This window comes from Ischnura elegans, chromosome X (assembly GCF_921293095.1).
Source record: "Ischnura elegans chromosome X, ioIscEleg1.1, whole genome shotgun sequence".
Taxonomy (NCBI): domain Eukaryota; kingdom Metazoa; phylum Arthropoda; class Insecta; order Odonata; family Coenagrionidae; genus Ischnura; species Ischnura elegans.
Genome location: NC_060259.1, coordinates 5560980 through 5567922, shown reverse-complemented (window position 1 = coordinate 5567922; position 6943 = coordinate 5560980). Strand labels below are relative to the sequence as shown.

At 35.5% G+C, this 6943-nt stretch overlaps 1 long non-coding RNA gene across 1 annotated transcript; it reads right to left on the bottom strand.

The window, feature by feature from the left end:
• Positions 1 to 1675: 1675 nt before the first annotated feature.
• LOC124171573 lies at positions 1676 to 5945 on the bottom strand. Its single transcript, XR_006867852.1, has 3 exons — positions 5791 to 5945; positions 3626 to 3765; positions 1676 to 3298 (listed from the first exon to the last, which is right to left on the bottom strand). It is a non-coding gene; the product is annotated as an uncharacterized LOC124171573 (long non-coding RNA).
• Positions 5946 to 6943: the final 998 nt, after the last annotated feature.

Here is a 6943-nt window from a genome sequence, read left to right as displayed (position 1 = left end):
TTCATCACTTGACTTGCTACTAAAAATATCCTCAATGTAGGCTATCAGGTCGATTCTTGAAAATTTTCAAGCTTGTGTGAACACACTAACTCGCCAAATGTAATAATAGTTATAGCTTTCAATGAAAACCATATATTACCATAATAATACCATATACTTTGATCAGCCGTTCATTTCCTCAATTGGACAGTATATACAAATACATGCAACGAGTCGAAATTATTTTCCCCACTACTCGCTACCTTCTACAATTAAAACTTAAAATTTACAAACTTATAACACGGGCAGTCGACTTGAATTACTTGCTTGAAAACAAAGGATTTCTCCGAACACCAATAAAGTTTCCGAACAAATATGATTCGCCACAAACGTTTAATGGAATATCCATGTACATCATTCCCATACAGCACAAGCAGTGCGAAACCCGTGTAAAATCGTGATAAAACACGGGTAAAAACTCGAGTATATCCCGTTTCTACTCGTGTAGGACTGGTGTAATTGCGGTGTATTTCCGGTACTATGTCCGCTATTTCTGGTGTATACACGAGTATTATCCGTATATTATTCCATAGGTCCCACGTAGTACCACGATTCCCGAGGGCGACGCCACCGTCGCAACATTGAGTTACTTTCAAATATGGCCGCTAGTTGGCAGTACTATCGCTGCAGCCAAATCGATTGGTCGATTATATCGAGCTATCGATAGGTCGCTCTTGGCGATATATATTGACTTATCGATAGGTCGCTCTTGACAATTACTCGAACCTGAACGATTAGGATGAAATAAACATTGCTATTCCACAGATCAAAAAATTAAACTTTGCAATTATACTGATTTCTGTGGAATTACAAAGTTTAATTTTTTATCTGTGGAATAACAAAGTTCAATTTTTTCATCCAAAATGCAAATTCCATGAAGTATCTATAGGGTGATCTATATAACCTAATAATATATTCTGTTGAATGACAGTTTAATTTTTCACCCAAAAAGATTAGTAAATTCAATGAACTATCACCAGAAACCACCTATGACCCCGAATGCATAAAAAGCGGAAGCTTGTAGTTTACCAGTGAGTACATTTAAAGTGGTGCATTTCGAAGGCTGTACCGCTATGTTTTTTCATTGGAAGAAGGTCCTTCAGTATTCCTGTAAACAAACGTGATCCTCTCAAAATGCACCATTTAATGTGATATGGTGTTTAATACAATGAAAGCAAGTAGTAGAATTCACAATCAATGCAACCCCCTAAACTTACAATTAAGAGGTCAACTAAAAATATCCTGGAACTATAAGTTTCTATAGATCTAGACCCTATAGACACTAACTTCCCCCGAACTATTAAATTAATATCCCAAGTGGTTGATTTTGCTCCCCAGGGGGCAAACAATGCATACTTACCCAACTCCCCTTGGTTGCCACTGGCGTCCGACATCTCATGGATGAGGAATGCTTACCAATCCTAAGCATGAGGACTTACACAGAAAAACTCACCCATTAATGATGGTGAACACTGAAGAAGCCCACCTAATGCTAGGTGACTTATTTCAACCAAGTAAATGGGAAAACCTTTCAAATGCAGATTAAAAATTTAATGACACTTCAATTTAAGAAAAATTTATTTGGACACTATTAGGTGAATGGCAGAATACAAAACAAAGCATACGAAATACAGAATAAACGAAGCATACATGAGATTTCATTCGCATCCCCAGCAATCAAGAGACTTAAAATCCTTAGTGAATTACAGTCGGTCTGTGAAACTTCATTGTGGAATGAACCACTCACTATCAAATACTCAGTAGCATCTACAATCACAAAAAGGGCTTCATTAATAGGAAAAACCATACCCGTGATCCCATACCATCAAATAAAGAAAGAACAATCAAAAGAATTATACTTCTATGTAAACACGAGGACCATACTATCACCTGCAGAGACAAAGGAAACAGTTTGGTTATATAAGAGTGAAAAGAGTGCCATGACAATGTCAACAATTCAATGAGGATAATGATTGTGAATCTTTAATATATGTACTAGAGACAAATGAAACAAGAGCTCAACAATTGTTACTTCCCACTGACAGGCAGAAAAAAACATGATTTTATCAAATAGTGCAAACATTCCACAGAGTTTTATCAATATTAACCCTTCATCATCACGGTTATTTGGCCTCCTTAAGATACAAAAGATTACTAACCCAGATAGACTAAATCTACTAATGCTCTGATAACAGATAGGCAAATGAAGAACTCTCCGCAGATAGGCTAAAAAATTTCATGGATAAAAAAAATCAACTATGAAAGTTCATGTGTAATTGATTATGGACAACCATAAAGTCAAATCTCTCTTGATAGCTATGAATTCCATAGAGGTAATCATGTTCATGTTGTCTTTATACCCCCGAATAATCACAGCCTTTGGATTTTTTTTATGATTCTCTCAAGAAAGTGTTTAATTTACAGTGGGACAGGCCCTTATGGATTAATGACCTCCAGAAGATTTCAGTAAACGACATAACTTTGACCCTGAAAAAACTTTCATCCTTGTTGCGACATTCATGAAGCGTATATTAAGATCCCAAGAATGCAAAATGGTGTTTCAGGATTCAGTGTAGCAGAAATCTTTCCCTTTATACCGGAAGAGTTCAATGACGTGGACTTCATCTTTGAAAAAGCTTTTCAAACACAAATCATCATTGACCCAGAGAATGTTGACGAATCAATGAATGACGAAACTGATCACGAACACTATGATGCTGTCAATGAGCAGCCAGCAAATCTTAATAAGACATGCGTTGAAACTTCGAATCTTTATGGGTATAACCCAAAGGATTGCTTAAAAAATTGAATCCAAAAAAACAGCCAGCTTAAATTTATCAGAGCTGTACGAAAATCCTGTTGGTGGTACTTCGCGACCTAATTCAACACCCAAGTCATTCCCGGAACCTACTCAAGCCCATCTCATTTCAAAGAAACCCTAGAATTGACATATCCTCCGCAAAAACCACAAGGTGACTGAAAATAAAATCTAAGAAGGGACAGAAAGCAACACTCAATAATTAGGACTTCTACTCCTATGAAATTGGTATCAAAGTGTCAAAGTATCAAAGAGTATATAGGAACACATGCAGGTAAACAAAATTGTAATTAATTTTCAAGTACTTAAATGAAAAATGTAACAAAATATGTAAAAAATCATAAATTTAAATGTCTTAAGGAGTCAAAATTGTTCTGGTCTACCATACCATGCTAACATGTTTTTATCTTCGTACTAGCACTCATCAATGCCAATTCATCCCTGAAAAAAAATAAAAATCATTATTATTGTTGAAGTAGCAAAGCTATCAATCACTTCATTTATGTGCTAATACCTTTTAATGCAGAAGCAATACTTATAGCATATGAACAATCTTTTTCACATGCAATGACGAATGACATTGCAAAGCCTACAACTAGTAAGCGTTCCAACAAAGATGCCATGATGAACACAACAAAAAGTTATAAAATATGGAACCTGGTGCAAACTGGTCTAACAAACAATTTTATATTACAATATTTAGGCATCATGTGAAACTAAGTGCCAACTCCCTCCCTGAGATATAACTTTTGAATAAGTATTTGGTACCTGTATTCCACATCACGCCACAGAGTATGGTCTATACCCATTTCACCAGACTCCTTCCTACGGCCAGCTTATATCAGCCAGCTTTGAATGTTTATCCTCCTCCATCAAACGACCGTAACCAATGTTTCCTATGGAGCTTCCTAGATTTATAAATGCAAAGGACACATTAAAACATTTTTATGATTACATATATGGTCTCAAAATTATTTCTTTACACCATGTCATGCCATCACTTAGATCAATATTCACAAGAGAAAACGAGACACAGTGATATATATAAGAAATGGTATTTTAGTATCTCAGAATATTTTTTTATTAAAAATATGAGGAGCACGTCTAGTACCTCACCAATTAAAAAAGTACAGTCATTTGCAGCAAGGCTGATGACCCTACATATAATATTGAAATCTAACCAACTCTTAAATATATATGAACTGAAATATGTCCTAATCATCAGGAAACAATCCTCTTGCCGTGAACTTTCTATATTTAACAGAGAAGAAGACTCTAGAGTATGCTGTGACCTTTGCTGGCTCATAAGTGAGCATGCCTCAGAAAATACTTTTTCATTATACCAGCCTCAGTCTTGCCTCCAATCCTATTCATAGTATTCTCATGTGGATGAGACTAAGCTACAAGTAGTGAGTCCATCTCCACCCACCCTTCTCTAAAATGAGTACACTTGAGTGTTTAATTAATTTGATGATATTTTTACTAAATCTATACTCAAGAAAAAGATAAATGCAAAAAAAAGTTTATATTGACAGAGAGCAACATTTTGATATATCACACAGTTACATTATTTTATTTATATTTCTTAGAACTTGAGGAAGAAGAATGAGAGAGATCAAATTTATTACAACATAAATTGCAGTGTTTTGGTGTAGTTCGATGGCAGGTAATAATGGACACAAAAATGGGGCGAAATTTTTGTATTGATGTTTGGAACTCTAAAAGTTATAAAAGAAAACAAATCAGTGAATTTGATCTTATCCAACAATATGCCATTTAAGTTGAACATTCCAATTTGTCTTCTACGATTTGAGGGAGCTTGCAAATTCAATAAATGCACATATCTATAGCATCCTGGGTCTTTCTGCAGTATTTTCTCAATATTGTAATCAAGTAATTTACAATACTTATTTTGGATCCATTCAAGGGTATATATGTGTGTATGAAAATGTGGGTTAAAAATTCATAAAACCTTGGCACGAGATTGTAAATAAAAAAATAATTAACACCTTTCTATCAGGATTACTTTCGAGTGTTACTACGAAATTAACGAAATGTAATTAGCTTATATTATAACAAATATCACCGTAACAAATGATAATAACAGCAACGAAAAAAGCTTTCATTTGTTAACCATTCACGAGCATATTAACAGCGACGTTAAATCGTCGTGGCAACATGCTACACACTAGCACTCATATACTTGATTCTCCAAAATATCAATTGAAAAATCCGGACCAAATAGCCCAATAAAGTCACCAATTGACGCCCAAAATTATAACACAAATAAATCTCCCGGCAAACATATGAATTGCGTCGAATAACGGCTCTACTTGTGGTAATTAAACCACACGGATGAGCAATAATGAATTAAGAGCCAATAAAAACTCAGTGGATGAAACAGTAGAATATTTTATATTTTAGCAATGGCTAAGAAAAAGGAAGGCTGACAATGAACCTTCGGCCATTTTCATGACGCCACGACCTCAGGGAAAGCAACACATTTGTAAAGTTAACTACGTATGATAAATAAATGTGAATCGAAATCGAAGCAAATTGAAACCATAGAATCAGCCAAGAACCTTAACATAGTTACTTAAAGGGTACTTGGAATTTTGACGCTCAAAGATTTATGAAAAATATACCTATCACCGGACGAAGATAGCGTCGAAGTGGAACCGAAGACGAATACCGCCGAATCCCAGCTGTATATTAAGTATTTATATCACACAGATGAGAAATTATAAATTTAGATCCAATAAAAATCCCAAGGATAACAGAATAGAATATGAATAATAGAACTACAAATGCGCTATTACCTAATGGCGTCCTTCGGCCATTTTCATGACATCACGAACCTCACGGTAGAGGTCACATTTATAAGATTACGTATGGCAAACAAATGTAAGTCGCATAAAAAATTGATAACTCACCTTTTTATGAAAGCAGCAAGGAGCAGTAGACGGCAGAGGTTGCAATATTAGCGCGTTGTGGTACCTGAGGTTTTATCGTTGCATCTTGCGTCCTTGTCCTTGTGTTTATCCAGCGACACGGAGCGCCACACACGGTGCTAACAAGAACTCATAGTCCAACATGTCTGCTACCTTGAATAAAGCTAAACAGAGAATGAATACTGAAATTACGGAGTCATATAATATAAAGCTAGTATTAGAAACGAAAGCTTCTAGTTCATACAGTAAAGCTATATCGTCACGATCAAAGCAATAAAAGTTGGTACATATTTATTTTGACATGCAACGAACAGACAGACTTCGAAGCCTAAGACAATTACGAAGAAAATCAAACATATTTAGGTTTCAATGATTATTTCGCATAACATATATCTCACGATAAAGGACCGATCGGATATAGGTAAATGATTCAATATTTATGCCCGATAAATCATCATTATAACAGTAAAAGTATGGCCTAATCCCACCTGCCTGAAGCCATTGTGATAATATCAAAACAACAACAATCAGCTGATTTCCTAAACGAGATTTTCAAAGCGTATTATATAAATCCACGGTTTAATATAATTTTTAAATGCAAATGAAGCAATTATTTGTAATTGCTGTCCAGGTTTCTCGGGTTAACAGATTTGAGTAAAACTTAATTGATTAAGTAATTGGGCGTTATTGCCAACAAAGAAAATACATTCCCTTGCTACACACCATGGCCCCCTGGGCCCATGGTAACACACCAGGCTCACATACCAACACATACAGAGTGACTGCGAGAGACTGACCGACTGGCTCTCCCGCCAACTAACGTGCGTACACCAACGTGCGCACACCAACGTGCGCATGCGCATCAACAGTTTTGCGCAATATAGATGTACCACACATATATCCAACACACCTCCTTACATCTATATTGCACTTACACTAATTCAAACCCAACACATTTCGAAAACTTTCAAACTTTTGACGACACAAGGATTTAGTAAATACATCAGCAACATTATCCTCTGAATTTACCTTGACAATATCAATCATACCTTCCCTAACACATTCATGCACATAATGGTAGTGTACCTCAATATGCTTTGAATTTTTAGTAAAATTACCATACTTTGCAATATCA